This window comes from Triturus cristatus, chromosome 8, assembly GCF_964204655.1.
Source record: "Triturus cristatus chromosome 8, aTriCri1.1, whole genome shotgun sequence".
Lineage (NCBI taxonomy): Eukaryota > Metazoa > Chordata > Amphibia > Caudata > Salamandridae > Triturus > Triturus cristatus.
The window spans coordinates 771,270,442-771,287,564 of record NC_140591.1 but is presented as its reverse complement, the minus strand read 5'-3'; the positions used below and the strand labels follow the sequence as shown (position 1 = coordinate 771,287,564).

General features: G+C 44.0%; 1 protein-coding gene across 2 annotated transcripts in view; it reads right to left on the bottom strand.

Annotated features, from left to right (window-relative positions):
- ADGRG2 (adhesion G protein-coupled receptor G2) overlaps positions 1–17,123 on the bottom strand; it is a 900,557-nt gene that overhangs the window by 695,089 nt on the left and 188,345 nt on the right. The gene's annotated exons all lie outside the window — the stretch shown is intronic.

Genomic DNA, 17,123 nt, shown 5'->3' with positions numbered 1-17,123 from the left:
GAATTGACAAAGCATTCATTGGTGGGAGTGGGAACACAATTATTCACATTCTCTAGTGTTTACTTATAAATGTATTTGACAATGCTCATTCATAGGTCTATTGAGATCACACACACACATATATATATACACATACATATAGATTATCTACTGGCGGTCGCCAGTAGATAGTTATAGTTATAGATATTCTTACGCTCTTATAGAATCATTGATACAAGCACACACTCATCCATACAGTCACTCTCACAATCTCACACTCTCACATCTACCCACTTATATACTCTTACACACATATATACTGCCTTTCGCATATGTAGTTAGTCACAAATGTACCACTGAGATATACATTCAATCCCTAACACACCCATACATACACTCACTCAACCATACAGTCCATCACAGATGCACTCTTAAAACCATGCACCCATAGAATCACCCACTCATACATCTATGCATAGAGTCACACACACCCTACCCACACAAACACTCAGGAACCCATACAGATACTCAGACAAGCAATCAATAACTCATATAGACACTCATATAGCTATTCACAAAACCATGCAGCCACTTATAGACCAACATACAGACACATACAAACATTTACACAGTTTAGTCACTAGTCTGCAGTAAGATACATTTAATGACTCACTTATAGAGTCAGTTACGCACCACAGAAAATCATCCATTTACACACTTATTCTTCCGCCGTGTGCGCACCGTGCGCGCACCTCGCGATTTAAAAAAAAAAAAAATGTATTTTTTACCCTTCATGGTCCTTCAGGGACCCCCTGACAAAAGCTAGGGGGTCAGAAACTCTGTACCCTGCCCCCTTTTCACGTTCTCCACCTTTCTTTTTTACTGTCACACACAAAATGGTGGCCGACACTTCCTGATTTCTACCGATTCGATTGTTGACTGACATGAATCCACCAATCAGAATTACGCTCGCGCACGGCACCGTACGCGCACCGTGTGCGCACCGTGCGCGGCTATAGATATTTATGTGCTTTTAACTGCAATTTTCTCAAGAACTACTGAACAGATTGACACCATATATGCAAAAGGCACATCCCTGACCTGAGGACTACCTCTTTGGCAAATTTCAAGTAATTCTGTTCAGCCGTTCGGGCTGTACCTTCGACTAAAGGTCCTACGGGAAAATGCATGGGGAAAACGTGTTTTGGGACCCCCCTTTTTTCTCAGCCCCCGCTTGACGAATCACCCCGAGACTTCCAGGGTAGGAGCTGAGCGGAGCGCCCCATTAGTTTTGAAAATTTCGCGAGGATCCGTCAACCGGCGCCAAAGTTATTCAAAATAGAATTTTCAGATTTCCTATGGAAACACGGTCCTAACTATAACTATCTACTGGCGACCGCCAGTAGATAATATATATATATATGTATATATATATATATATATATATATATATATATATATATTCACTGAAAAAACCATAGGTTTCACACATGTTATAGTTAGCGGAAATTTTACTGATAAAAAACCAATGAAATTCCCCCGTTATAGTTAGTGCAGGCAACTATAACTCACGCGACCGCAATCCTCTGCTGATGCTAATACTGTATTTAGACACTTATTTGCCCATATCTTCTTCCATACATTTTTAGCTATACATATATTACAAATATTTTTTTTTCATAAAGACACATATGTCATCAGCAGAAGATTGCGGTCGCGTGAGTTATAGTTGCCTGCACTAACTATAACGGGGGAATTTCATTGGTTTTTTATCAGTAAAATTTCCGCTAACTATAACATGTGTGAAACCTATGGTTTTTTCAGTGAATTTGCAAGGTTTTTTAAATGCTAATTCCTAACTATAACGTGTGTGAAACCTATGGTTTTTTCAGTGAATTTGTACGGTTTTTTAAATGCTAAGTTACTTTACGCCATTCGTGGCGTGCGCGCCCACTTAACGCAGTTCGTTCCGTGCGCGCACGGTGCGCTTCGCGCACCGTGCGTGCACAGTGAGCACGCGGTGCGCTTCGCGCACCGCGCGCCCACTTTACGCAGTTAGTGCCGTGCACGCACGGTGGGCACGCGGTGCGCTACGCGCACCGCGTGCCCACGTTACGCTAGATGGGCCATGTACGCACGATGCGCTTCGCGCACCGTGCGCACATGGAGGACATATGATGCACTTCGTTTTGAAAGGTAATATTTTAATTTTTCGTATATTTTATAAGCCATGCACAAATGGTGCCCTTCGGGCACCATTTGCACACGGGGTGGAGAGAGTGTGGATAATTTTTTTTTTTTTTTAATTTTTTAACGTACGCGTACGGTAAGCGTAATCGGTGAAATTACCGAAAAAATAAAACTTCCGTTTTTGGCCTTGGGGGATCTTTGGGGACTCCCTCAACATGGCTATGTGTGTGGGAGCTGTCTAAACAGCCCCTTTACATGTTTTTGGGCTTTATATTTTAAAAATCACTCTCAGTGCGAGAGAGAAAATGGCGGCCGCCGCTTCCTGGTTTCGGCCGATTCGAATGTTTACTAAGATCTAAGAGCCAATCTGAATCGCGCTCGCGCACGCCACCGTACGCGTACGGTAAGCGTACCGTAAGCGCACCGTAAGCTGGCTCAGATATATATATTGATTTAAAGGCTATTTTCTCAGAATCTACTGAACAGATTTACACCAAACCTACAAAAGGCACTTCCTTGACCTGAGGACTACCTCTCTGCCAAATTTCTAGTAATTCTGTTCAGCCGTTCGGGCTGTAGCCCTGTCTAAAGGTCCTAAGGAAAAATGCATGGGAAAAACGCGTTTTGGGACCCCCCTTTTATCTCAGCCCCCGCTTGACGAATCCCCCCGAGACTTTCAGGGTAGGGGCGGTGCGTAGTGCCCCACCTATTTTGAAAAATTCGCGAGGATTCGTCGACCGGCGCCAAAGTTATTCAAAATAGAATGTTGCGGATTTCCTATGGAAACGTGGTCCTAACTATAACTACCTACTGGCGACCGCCAGTAGGTAATATATATATATATATATATATATATATATATATATATATATATATATATATATTCACTGAAAAAACCATAGGTTTCACACATGTTATAGTTAGCGGAAATTTTACTGATAAAAAACCAATGAAATTCCCCCGTTATAGTTAGTGCAGGCAACTATACCTCACGTGACCGCAATCCTCTGCTGATTCTAATACTGTATTTAGACACTTATTTGCCCATGTCTTCTTCCATTAAATTTTAGCTATACATATATTGCAAATATTTTTTTTCATAAAGACACATATGTCATCAGCAGAGGATTGCGGTCACGTGAGTTATAGTTGCCTGCACTAACTATAACGGGGGAATTTCATTGGTTTTTTATCAGTAAAATTTCCGCTAACTATAATATGTGTGAAACCTATGGTTTTTTCAGTGAATTTGCAAGGTTTTTTAAATGCTAATTCCTAACTATAACGTGTGTGAAACCTATGGTTTTTTCAGTGAATTTGTACGTTTTTTTAAATGCTAAGTTACTTTACGCCATTCGTGGCGTGCGCACCCACTTAACGCAGTTCGTTCCGTGCGCGCACGGTGCGCTTCGCGCACCGTGCGCGCACAGTGAGCACGCGGTGCGCTTCGCGCACCGCGCGTGCACTTTACGCAGTTAGTGCCGTGCACGCACAGTGAGCACGCGGTGCGCTTCGCGCACCGCGCGCGCACTTTACGCAGTTAGTGCCGTGCACGCACGGTGGGCACGCGGTGCGCTACGCGCACCGCGTGCCCACGTTACGCTAGATGGGCCATGTACGCACGATGCGCTTCGCGCACCGTGCGCGCATGGAGGACATATGATGCGCTTCGTTGTGAAAGGTGATATTTTAATTTTCCATAAGTCTGTTAAGTCATGCACAAATGGTGCCCTGCGGGCACCATTTGCACATGGGGTGGGGAGAGTTTGGATAATTTCTTTTTTTTAAAATAATTTTTACCGTACGCGTACGGTAAGCGTAATCGCCGAAATTATCGAAAAAATGAAAATTCCGTTTTTGGCTTTAGGGGAACTTTGGGGACTCCCTCAACATGGCTAGGTGCTTAGGAGCTGTCTAAACAGCCCCTTTACATGTTTTAGCCCTTTGTTTTTTAACCCCCTCTCAGAGTGCGAGAGAGAAAATGGCGGCCGCCACTTCCTGGTTTCGACCGATTCGAATGTTTACTAAGATCTAACAGCCAATCAGATTCGCGCTTGCGCACGTCACCGTACGCGTACGGTAAGCTTACCGTAAGCACACCGTGAGCTGGCTCAGATATATATATTGATGTAAAGGCTATTTTCTCAGAAACTACTGAACAGATTTACACCAGACCTACAAAAGGCACTTCCTTGACCTGAGGACTACCTCTCTGCCAAATTTCAAGTAACTCTGTTCAGCCGTTCGGGCTGTAGCTGTGTCTAAAGGTCCTATGGAAAAATGCATGGGAAAAACGCGTTTTGGGACCCCCCTTTTATCTCAGCCCCCGCTTGACGAATCCCCCCGAGACTTTCAGGGTAGGAGCAGAGCGTAGCGCCCCACCTATTTTGAAAATTTCGCGAGGCTTCGTCGACCGGCGCCAAAGTTATTCCAAATAGAATGTTGCGGTTTTCCTATGGAAACAGGGTCCTAACTATAACTACCTACTGGCGACCGCCAGTAGGTAATATATATATATATGTATATATTCAACCAAGGTCCCAAGCTTTGAGGAGGCACACGAACAGCTCGCCCGCATTCCTGCGTTTTTCATTGCCCCAGCATCCCGATAATTATAAATTCAAGCCCTACGCGTTTCAAGGTATTTTGACCTCTTCCTCAGGGGCTGGCTTCCTCTCATGGCGCCTCTGACGTCTCTTTTTTATGCGTGCATTACGCTAGTGCGTTACCAACTGCACACTGGGACATGTAGTCCTAAGAGAATTATTAATTACCCTTAGTGGGTTCAAAGCGCCAACTTACTAAAAGCATTTATTTATTCCTATAGTAGGCGGGTGATTAGCGGGGCAAAAGTCTTAGTGATTCGTGGCTTGCTGTACTTTTCAGGTCCGGCTATCATTCCAAGCCTCAGCCTCTTCATGTAATGATGGTGCTCTCCTCCACGGCAGGGTTGCCGTGCCATAATATATTCCACCAAGGTCCCAAGCTTTGAGGAGGCACACCAACAGCACGCCCGCATTCCTGCGTTTTTCATTGCCCCAACATCCCGATAATTATAAATTCAAGCCCTACGCGTTTCAAGGTATTTTGGCCTCTTCCTCAGGGGCTGGCTACCTCTCATGGCGCCTCTGACGTCTCTTTTTTATGCGTGCATTACGCTAGTGCGTTACCAACTGCACACTGGGACATGTAGTCCTAAGAGAATTATTAATTACCCTTAGTGGGTTCAACGCGCCAACTTACTAAAAGCATTTATCTATTCCTATAGTAGGCAGGTGATTAGCGGGGCAAAAGTCTTAGTGATTCGTGGCTTGCTGTGCTTTTCAGGTCCGGATATCATTCCAAGCCTCAGCCTCTTCATGTAATGATGGTGCTCTCCTCCACGACAGGGTTGCCGTGCCATAATATATTCCACCAAGGTCCCAAGCTTTGAGGAGGCACACGAACAGCTCGCCCGCATTCCTGCGTTTTTCATTGCCCCAGCATCCCGATAATTATAAATTCAAGCCCTACGGGTTTCAAGGTTTTTGACCTCTTCCTCAGAGGCTGGCTTCCTCTCATGGCGCCTCTGACGTCTCTTTTTTATGCGTCCATTACGCTAGTGCATTACCAACTGCACACTGGGACATGTTGTCCTAAGAGAATTATTAATTACCCTTAGTGGTTTCAAAGCGCCAACTTACTAAAAGCATTTATTTATTCCTATAGTAGGCGGGTGATTAGCGGGGCAAAAGTCTCAGTGATTCGTGGCTTGCTGTGCTTTTCAGGTCCGGATATCATTCCAAGCCTCAGCCTCTTCATGTAATGATGGTGCTCTCCTCCACGGCAGGGTTACCGTGCCATAATATATTCCACCAAGGTCCCAAGCTTTGAGGAGGCACACGAACAGCTCGCCCGCAATCCTGAGTTTTCATTGCCCCAGCATCCCGATAATTATAAATTCAAGCCCTACGCGTTTCAAGGTATTTTGACCTCTTCCTCAGGGGCTGGCTTCCTCTCATGGCGCCTCTGACGTCTCTTTTTTATGCGTGCACTACGCTAGTGCATTACCAACTGCACACTGGGACATGTAGTCCTAAGAGAATTATTAATTACCCTTAGTGGGTTCAACGCGCCAACTTACTAAAAGCATTTATTTATTCCTATAGTAGGCGGGTGATTAGCGGGGCAAAAGTCTTAGTGATTCGTGGCTTGCTGTGCTTTTCAGGTCTGGATATCATTCCAAGCCTCAGCCTCTTCATGTAATGATGGTGCTCTCCTCCACGGCAGGGTTGCCGTGCCATAATATATTCCACCAAGGTCCCAAGCTTTGAGGAGGCACACAAACAGCTCGCCCGCAATCCTCCGTTTTTCTTTGCCCCAGCATCCCGATAATTATAAATTCAAGCCCTACGCGTTTCAAGGTATTTTGACCTCTTCCTCAGGGGCTGGCTTCCTCTCATGGTGCCTCTGACGTCTCTTTTTTATGTGTGCATTACGCTAGTGCGTTACCAACTGCACACTGGGACATGTAGTCCTAAGAGAAGTATTAATTACACTGTCCTAACTATAACTATCTACTGGCGACCGCCAGTAGATAATATATATATATATATATATTCACTGAAAAAACCATAGGTTTCAGGGGTGTTATAGTTAGCTGGACTTTTCACTTGTACAAAACCATTGAAATTCCCCCGTTATAGTTAGTTCAGCTAACTATAACTCGCGCGCCCGCAATGCACTGCTGATGACGTCACATATTACATCACTCATGACATGGTCAGTGACATCACTCATGACATCACTGATGACATCTCAAATGACATCACTGATGACATCACTGATGACATCATCCAGTGAATGTGTGTTATTCTGAAAATTAAATATGTTTTATATATGTATATCTCAAGGTCGATGGAAGAATAAATGGGTATATAAGTGTCTAAATGGATGATTTGTTTTTGAAAAATTGATTGTGTAACTGACTGATTAAGTGTATCATAGTGAATACATGGCTTAGTGAGTAATGTTTAAATATGTAAATATCTGTATCAGTCTCTCACTTTGTGTATAAGTGGCTGCATGGGTTGGTGAGTAGCTACATGGGTGTCTATATAGGTTATTAGTTGGTTTTTTGAGTATCAGTCTGAGTGTCTGCATGGTTCGGTGGGGGTATTATGTAGTGCATAGGTGCATGAATGAGTGACTCACTTTTTGTATGTGTTGAACACAGTATGTGTGCAGGACTGTATGGGTGGATGAGTGTGTGTATGGGTGTGTGAGTGAGTGAATGACTGTCTCAATAGTGTCTTTATGAGTAACTACATATGTTTTAAACTAGTATATGTGACTATTGGTGTATATATGTGAGTATATGTGAGAGTGAGAGATTGAAAGAGTTCCTGTATGAATAAGTATGTGTTTCTATAAGTGATTGTTTAAAAGACTAAGTATGTGTAAGTTTCCGTAGAAGTAAGTGTGGTGGTGTGTGTATAACTGTATATGCAAGTAAATGTATGTTTGATTCTTTATTAGCATGAGTGACTATGTGTGTGAGTAACTCTATGGATGAGTGGCATTGTGTAACAGGATGTATAGGTGTATGAGTACATATGATGAGTGAGTACATGTATGAGTGACTGTATTGGACTGTTGGTGAATGAGTGGATGTGTATGTGGATCTTAGAATTACTGAAGAGGTTGTTGTAACTGGTATTGGTATGTCCATTGTTTTGAAAATTTTAGTCTCTATTTTTGAATGTGTGTATCAAAGGTTATATTAGGGTGAGAGGAGGTCTGCCACTCTATCACAAGGATGATGTCATCAGTGATGTCATCAGTGATGTCATTTGAGATGTCATCAGTGATGTAATGAGTGATGTCACTGACCATGTCATGAGTGATGTAATATGTGACGTCATCAGCAGTGCATTGCGGGCGCGCGAGTTATAGTTAGCTGAACTAACTATAACGGGGGAATTTCAATGGTTTTGTACAAGTGAAAAGTCCAGCTAACTATAACACCCCTGAAACCTATGGTTTTTTCAGTGAATTTCTGAGGTTTTTTAAATGCTAATTCCTAACTATAACATGCCTGAAACCTATGGTTTTTTCTGTTAATTTCAAAGGTTTTTTAAATGCTAATTTCTAACTATGCCTACAGAGATAGGACATGTTAAGAAAGAAGAAAAAATGCACAGAAAGAAACAAAAGAAGTGCAGAAAGAAGCAACAGAAGTCCTCAAATACGAAGATAAGTGCAGGAAGAAGGATAACGTGCAGAAAGAACAAAAAGAAGAGCAGAAAGAAGCCTTGTTGCAAAATCATCCTGTACCCTCAACTTTTTCAGACGGATACTGGTGGTAACTGAGTCTGACTAACCAGTCCTAGAGCCAGTGCTATGTTAAAAGACACTTAGAATACAGTGAAAACACCTACATACACTAGGGAACATTATGCGTTGGGGTCCCCCTGTGATTAGCCTTACCTCCTCTATAAGCCCCTAGTATATAATAGGGCATGGGGATTAAAACTACCTCTTAAAACAGGCCACAGGGCGTTTTTGCACACGTTAACTCAGGCCCCGTCCCCTCCTTTCACCATTGTGTAAACACGCCCTGTGTCCGTTTTTAGTTGGGAGATTAAGTTCATTTGAGTCCTGAGGGTCCCTAGGGTCCAACTAGCCCACTAGGTACCTCCAGTAAGTGCCACAGAGCTGCGTTGCAGAGAGGTGTAAAAAGTGGCACGGCCTGGACCACCTCTCTGCAATGCAGCTCAGTGGCGCTTACTGGAAGCACTTGGTGGGCTAGTTAGCCCCCAGGGGCCCTCAGTATTGAAGGGAAATTATATCCCCAATTTAAAACGTGCCATGGTGCGTGTTTGCACACGTCACCTCAGGCCCCGTCCCCTCCCTTCACCACTGTGTAAACGCGCCCTGTGGCTGTTCTAAGTTGAGAGATTAAGTCCCCTTGAATCCTAAGGGTCCCTAGGGTCACACTAGACCACTAGGTACCTCCAGTAAGCGCCACAGAGCTGCGTTGCAGAGAGGTGTAAAAAGGGGCTTGGCCTCAGAACACCTGTCTGCAGCGCAGCTCCCTGGCGCATACTGGAGATGCCTGTTGGGGGCGCGTTTGCAGAGTGCTGCATGGAGGGGGCATGGCCTCCGGCACGATGCCAGTCTTTTATTTATTTTATTTTTTTAAGAAGGGGAGCTGTGTGGTTCCCCTTCTTATTCTAATTTATTGGCCCTGATGACCCCATCCCCCAGGGCCTGTCTCCTAATTATATTTTTTTGACCCCAATCCCCAGGGCCGGCCACTGTTTTTTATTATTTTTAAAAAATATATATTTATAGACACACCTAGGACATGCTGGACAAACCGTACGTACCTATCACCATGACGATTTGCGTGATATTCATTAAAAGGCGACTATGCATGCAATTAATCCACGTGGAATGTATTTACACCACTAGTGAAGCTCTGACATGTCTGATGCTCTACCGTGCCTAATCCCGGTAGACACCCTTGTCGTTTATTTATACAAACATGGGTAGCTATTGACGGGCACATTTAATACACATGCACACCAAGCCATTCAAAGGGGATTCGACAAAAATTCGACCAAAACTATGCAAGAAACCCCCCTCACAGTTAATAAAACACACATCCACTGCCGGATGTGTAATACTTTTTATTTTACTCTCTGGAAAGGGGACGAACATCACTTGCGAGTCACAGCGCGCTCCTGACAGAGCCCAATGCTGTGTTACACCCACCATTGCCTGCCGAGTGCCACACACCTCTGTATTGTATTCCACTAGCTAGTGCATATGCTATGACACTCTCTAGCCCATGTGCACTGTAACACCACCCCGTGAAAATGTCATGCCACACTTGTCTTCGCACGGGTTATATTGCCCCATCTAACGTGCCTTCCTCGATGCCTATGTTATAACGCACAGTGCTATGCCATACATATTACAATTTGGGATCCATATCTTTGTCACAGTGCATATGCAACGTTACACTCCCCAGCACATATTTTATATTACAACTTTAGAGACTAGTTAGGTTACACAACACTGCCCTGTGCATATTACACTCTAAGGCGCATATCGCATAGCACGCGCTAGTGCCTGTGCTATCTCGCGCTCTCCAATGAATCTGTAATTGCGCACAATGTATTGCATATTATATTTCACGCCTGGTTCATCTTATATCACACTTTTTGGTGCATAGTTTATACCATACACTATATCTAGTTTTCATTTTCAATCGTGCTCTCAGGACTATGTTCTATATAACACTGTGTTCACCTACCCTTTTCACGGGCATTACATTTTGCGATAGGGGGTGGAGGGTCAGGGGGTGTTTTTGCCAAGTGAGCCCGGAGTCACAGTCACTAACGTCTTCTTCTTCCTGAATAAAAGTGAGATTATGCTGCATACTTGTTCATATTTTAAGTAGTTTGCACAGACAAAATGTTTTAAAAACAATAAAGTTTCTAATACCCGCCTTCTCTGAACAGTTAGCTTGCTGCCCCATCCCCCTCCTCCCTATCCTCTGTTGTGTGAATCCATGGACTAGCCTCCTCCCTCCTGCCATGCATGGTCTGATGTGCTGCCACTGCCCTCAATTTAGTATGATGTACCAGTCCACTCCTCCTGCCCTCCATTGCCCAATTCTATGCCCCATCATTGACCTCCTGCTTAAACTCTGTGCTTAGCTTGCTGCCCCTATTCTCCTTCCCCCTGCCCTCCGATGTCTTTGTGCATGCCCCTGCTCCATCCTTTTTGCCCACCATGTCCCATGGACCTGCCACTCCTATCTACTCTGAGTGTTCTGTTGAGCTGCCACTCCCCTCCCACCTGCCTAGCATTGTCAGATGACTGTAACCTGTCCCTGCCACCTCCACCCTGCCTGTCCACATGCCATGCCTCTATCCTCTTCCTCCTGTCCTACATGGTCCATTGTACTGCCACACCCTTCTGCCCTCCCTGGTCTGTTGTGCTGCAACTGCTCCTCCTGCCTGCCCCGTGTGGTCTGTTGTGAGGCCCCTTCCCCTGAACTTTCTTGTCTGTGCACAGGTCCGGACCCTCCCTTCTATCCTCCATCGTCCTTTGTGCATGCCCCTGCACCCTCCTTCTTGCCCATCATAGCCATTGTGCTGCCACTAACCCTCCCACTTGCCATGCATGGTCTTCTGTGCTGCCATGGCCCCTCCCACCTTCCCTGTGTGGTCAGTTAGCTGCCCCTGACCCCCTCCCACCTTCCCTCCATGGTCTGTGTGTATGCCATCACAGTCTCACTGTTGCTCTTCATGTTGTGTCTTGCTTCTAGTGCCCATCCTGCCTGACCTCCATGGCCATCTTGCTGCTCCTGCCCTGCCCCCTTGCCCCCAGCCCTCTGTTTACATGTGCAGACCCCTACTCCCTCCCTCCTGGCTTGTCTGTTCCATTGTAATGCCCCTGATCCGTCCCTCCTGCCCTTTATGGTCTGTTATGCTGCAGCCTTCTCTCCTGTCTGTCCATTATGGTCAGCTAGCTACCATTGCCTCTTGCCCCTCTGTTCTCTGTTGTCCATGTGCATGGTCCTGTCCCCTCCCTCTTGCTTTCTATGGATTGTTGTGCTGCACTCCCGTCCTGCATGCACTGTGTGGTGTATTGTGCTGCTGCAAACCCTGATGCCTGCCCTGCAGGGTCAGTTTGGTGCACCTCTCCATGTCTCTCCTGTCCTCTGTTATCCAAGTCCATGTCCCTATCCCATTTCCTTCCATGATCCAATGTACCATACTTGCGAACATTTTGAACTTGGTAAGAGGGAGATTTTGAAAAAAAACTGGGGTATTGATTTTCCCCTTTGAGTTACATTGAAAAAGAGGATATTGTAGACAGGAGACAGATCAAATAAAGCCCATTTGAGCTTAAAAACATTGGACGTTTCCTGGCTGAATCGGGTCTGTTGGCATGTATGGTTGTACTACCATTGCCTCTTCCTTCTGCCCACAATGGTCTATTACATTGCCACAGCCTTGAAGGAGGGTAGATTTTGTATCACAGGGGGCCCCTGGCCCGTTCTGTCCACACCTGAAGTATGAGACCCTTGTCCTTGCCCTGCCAGCCGCATTTGTAGGCCGTATTAAATTGACCAGCGGGTCCTGTGTTGCTATATAATTATCCTGAGACATCCTTACCACTCAGCCAGCATAAAACCCCTGTGTAGGCCCTTCTGTTCAATATGTAGGCCTCTTTGTTAAATTGACCATAGCTCTGCAATTTTAGTGTATAGCAGTCTGAAGGCAGGTCTGCGAGGCCTTCTGCTCCAAACTAGTAGCCCCCACCCTACCCGAGTGCTCCGTGCTCGGTATCAAAGTTCAACATCCCCCTGAAGCTGTCGACATACAGTAGGCTGCATCCTGGACTGGTACTTGCTTCCTGGGCAGGTTTCCCGCTTTTAAGGAAGTGGCAACCGCAGAGCGTCAAGTTAGGAGAACTGAGGAGATTTTATTCATGAATATATTGAATTCCTGTACAATACCCATTATTTTCTGCTTGCTCTATGGAACTTACGATAAGCGATTGGCCTGAGAGACTGACCTTTTCACCCAGTCCATTGTCAGCATTAAGTGGGTAAATGACGAAATGTCTGGTAAAATCTGCAGACGAAGCTTTTGGGTAGCATACGTAGGTAGATGTAGCGTGCAAAGGAGCCCACAAAATGATATAAAAAGGGAGCACCCACAGATATCGACGGACAACCTCGCCGTCTGTATGTAGGTTAACAGGCTGTGCAGGTTTTCCCCAAGAACTGGGAGCTCTTGTCTTCCTTTGCTTAAAATGTCTTGCTCTGCTTTGCTTGAAGTATCTTATTCTATTTTACCTATATGAAATGTCATGTTATGTTTAACCATTGTTCTCTTTACTTTTGCATTTAAAAGATGTTGTATTGTAATTGCAGGAATGCTTGCTCTAAGAGTAAATGTGAGTGTCCCTAGGTAACATTTTCCTTGGTGTAACTTGTTTCTCATGATGCATTTATAGATGTGTTTTCTCTCTCTCTCTGTCAGTAAATTAATTGAGATACAGAGAATATCATGACAGCTGTATGATTATCTGGATTCTGTATTTTGTACTTTATGTCTCTATTCTGCGGTTTCTTTGAAGTTGCATCTTCTCATTAAACTGCCATTGTATTCTGCCTCCAATTCCATGTCTCATATGTCTGTTTTCTTCATTTTTGGAGCAAGCGTTCCTAGGCACCCCGGCTCAAATTAAGGTGCCCCTTTTGTCCCTGACTCACTCTCCTGCTCAGTTCTGTGGTGGCTCCCGGGGCTCTGGGGACCGCCCCTAGCTTCCTTGACCCGTAATAGATCTTCCCTCCAACAGCCTCTCTTGCAAGTCCTGTATTGTTGGTTTGTTGCCCCTGCCCCCCTTTCCACTGCCCTCCGTAGTCTGTTGTGCTTCCACGGCCCTTCCTGCCTGCTCAGTGTGGTTAAATTGTTGCCTTTGCACCCTCCTACCTGCCTTCAATTTTCAGAGTCCGTGCCCCTGGCCTCTGCCTCTCAACAGTATCCTAATGAACAACTAGATTGCTAACATTCTATATTTATTACAAAAGTGTGGAACGCCTGACATCATCTTGATGTAATCAAAACTGTAATACCTAGAGCATTCCTTTAGAAATTACATATATGAGAGGGTCTTATTGGCATCAAAATTATGGTTAGTGCTCTAAAAGACTAAAATAAGGACATATTTTCTGAGTTTTCAAATAGCGACAAAGCACTTTTAAATTATTTGTTATCTTTATGTTTTTTTATCTAGTTGACAACTTGATTAAATGTTGCACTTAGGGGAGAGGATGTGGTGTTACTTCCAGAACTGCAGACTTTGCAACTGGGGAACCAGGTTGAAGTTTCTGCTTCAGCTCGACATTCTGTGATTCTGGTCAAATCACTTAGTCTCCCCATGTCTACAACCAAAATGAATTTGTTCTTGTGTGATGTAACCAATGCTCATGTAAAGCACTCCAATACCTGACAAGTCTGCACTATATAACACTGCAAAAACACAAAATAATAAGTGTTTTGCACACTTCTGTCATTGGGCTATATTTGGGCTATATCTGGGTGATTTTGGGCTACATTTGGGCTCTTTTGTCTCCGGTGGCCATCTTGGGAGATTTATTTGTTATGAAGTTTCCTAATTTCCTCATGTACTGCAGTCTCCTCAGTCGGAAATGCTTTCAGTTTTTTACTTTGATTCCATCATGAAGGTATTCAGATATGTCACACATCTGCCATGAATTCTGAATGTTAGCACTCTAGTTGCTCATTAGATCACTGTAGTAAAACTACTGTTCACCATGGAAGTCTGCTCCTGGTATTAAAAGTGCATGTTTCAGTTTGCATGTCAGAATTTTTTAATGAAATAGAAGAGGATTTGAGAAGTCACTCAAAATGTGCCCTCATTTTCTTTCTTCAGCATTAATCATAATTTCTATGGCAAAATGAACCCCCTCATTGTGTTCCTTTTTAAATTAAATGTTTTAAGTGTTACCAGTTTATTCCAATCAAGATGGCTTCAGGTGTGCCATACTTTTGTCATAATGAAGACAGTAAGTGCTCTAGTTGTTTTTAAGAACATTCTTGGACATTCTGTCATTGGGCTATACTTGGGCTACATCTGGGTGATATTTGGGCTACATTTGGGCTCTTTTGTCTCTGGTGGCCATCTTGGGAGACTTATTTGTTATGAAGTTTCCTAATTTCCTCATTTACTGCAGTCTCCTCAGTAGGAAATACTTTCAGTTTTTTACTTTGATTCCATCAAGAAGGCATTCAAATGTGTCACACATTTGCCATAAAATCAGAATGTTAGCACTCTTTTTGCTCATTAGATCACTGTAGTAAAGCTACTGCTCACCAGGGAAAACTGCTGCTGGTATTGAAAGTGCATGTTTCAGTCTGCATGCCAGGATTTGAGAAGTCACTCAAAATGTGCCCTAACATTTTCTTTCTGCAGCACTAATCATACTTTTTATGGAAAAATGAACCCCCTCATTTTGTTCCTTTTTAAATTAAATGTTTTAAGAGTTACCACTTTAATCCAAGCAAGATGGCTTCAGGTGTGCCATACATTTATCATAAGTAGGACGGTTAGCGCTCTAGTAGTTCTTTGGAACACTCTGGAAAGCTGCAGTAGAACACAAAGGAATCAACTGACAGTCTCTGCCCTTGTTGGATGTACATGTTTTACTGAGAATGTCAGACTTCATTCTCACATGACTGAGAAAGATAATGTGAATTTACAGAAAATAAGCTCTCAGTTTAGCTTATAGATCACCTTCCAAACCTCTGTGGTAAAAGCATGAGAAAATATTTTTCTCTTAATCATGATATCCCAGCAGAAGGCTTTTTCACATGGTGAAATCACCTTAGAACATACCACAATTCCTAAAATGAGTATGGTACCATCAACAAATGATTTATAATGTAACTAAAGTCTTAAAATCTTCTATTAACTGCAATGCTTTTTAATGAGGTGCTATCATGTATATTGGTCCCAAGATGGCTGCCAACACTTCTTGGATGAAGTGCTGACAGCCAATCAGATCTCAGGATGAGATGTGTGGTTAGGCTCCGCCCACATATATATATTGATTTAAATGCTATTTTCTCAGGAACTACTGAACAGATTTACACCAGACCTACAAAAGGCACTTCCTTGACCTGAGGACTACCTCTCTGCCAAATTTCAAGTAACTCTGTTCAGCCGTTCTGGCTGTAGCTGTGTCTAAAGGTCCTATGGAAAAATGCATGGGAAAAACGCGTTTTGGGACCCCCCTTTTTTCTCAGCCCCCGCTTGACGAATCCCCCCGAGACTTTCAGGGTAGGAGCGGAGCGTAGCGCCCCACCTATTTTGAAAATTTCGCGAGGATTCATCGACCGGCACCAAAGTTATTCCAAATAGAATGTTGCGGATTTCCTATGGAAACAGGGTCCTAACTATAACTATCTACTGGCGACCGCCAGTAGATAATATATATATATATATGTATATATTCCACCAAGGTCCCAAATTTCAAATTTCAAATTTTATTTATTATGTTTTGGCTCTCAAAGAGGGCCACATAAACATGTACAAACAAAGCAACACAATCATCACAAGTACAAGAATTATAAAAACATAGTATTCGGACCGTAATAGGTACACTGCAAGCCATCAGTCCCACAAGGCCGGGCCGGCACAATCTTCCAGAGAGTTTAATAAATAGCTAAAAATCCTTTAAAAAAGTTAAAAACATAAGCACAGAACATTTCATTTGGTGGGCAATAAAGTGCATGAAGAAAATCTTGTTGCCGTGCCATAATATATTCCACCAAGGTCCCAAGCTTTGAGGAGGCACACGAACAGCTCGCCCGCATTCCTGCGTTTTTCATTGCCCCAGCATCCCGATAATTATAAATTCAAGCCCTACGCGTTTCAAGGTATTTTGACCTCTTCCTCAGGGGCTGGCTTCCTCTCATGGCGCCTCTGGCGTCTCTTTTTTATGCGTGCATTACGCTAGTGCGTTACCAACTGCACACTGGGACATGTAGTCCTAAGAGAATTATTAATTACCCTTAGTGGGTTCAACGCGCCAACTTACTAAAAGCATTTATCTATTCCTATAGTAGGCAGGTGATTAGCGGGGCAAAAGTCTTAGTGATTTGTGGCTTGCTGTGCTTTTCAGGTCCGGATATCATTCCAAGCCTCCGCCTCTTCATGTAATGATGGTGCTCTCCTCCACGACAGGGTTACCGTGCCATAATATATTCCACCAAGGTCCCAAGCTTTGAGGAGGCACACGAACAGCTCGCCCGCAATCCTGAGTTTTCATTGCCCCAGCATCCCGATAATTATAAATTCAAGCCCTACGCGTTTCAAGGTATTTTGACCTCTTCCTCAGGGGCTGGCTTCCTCTCATGGCG